This window comes from Esox lucius, chromosome 7 (genome assembly GCF_011004845.1).
Source record: "Esox lucius isolate fEsoLuc1 chromosome 7, fEsoLuc1.pri, whole genome shotgun sequence".
Lineage (NCBI taxonomy): Eukaryota > Metazoa > Chordata > Actinopteri > Esociformes > Esocidae > Esox > Esox lucius.
This window is the reverse complement of record NC_047575.1, coordinates 18,478,423-18,478,657: the sequence shown is the minus strand read 5'-3', so window position 1 is coordinate 18,478,657 and position 235 is coordinate 18,478,423.

Below are 235 nucleotides of genomic sequence, written 5' to 3'. Positions count from 1 at the left end.
CTGTAGATGACTGCTTTCTAATTTCTTTCATGCCTCCTCTGCATGCAAGCCTTCGGGAAGGTGCGTATCACGCATTGTATTTGATGAGTATTACACACACCTCTAATACTCATGGTTCTTTATTAAAGGTATTATCAGCTACTGTTGGGTTTACAGTTGGGTCTACCTTTAGGTTGGTATGTTTATATGAGGATTTGTGTGACAAAAGCTACTTCCAAAAAGTTAAAGAACTGTG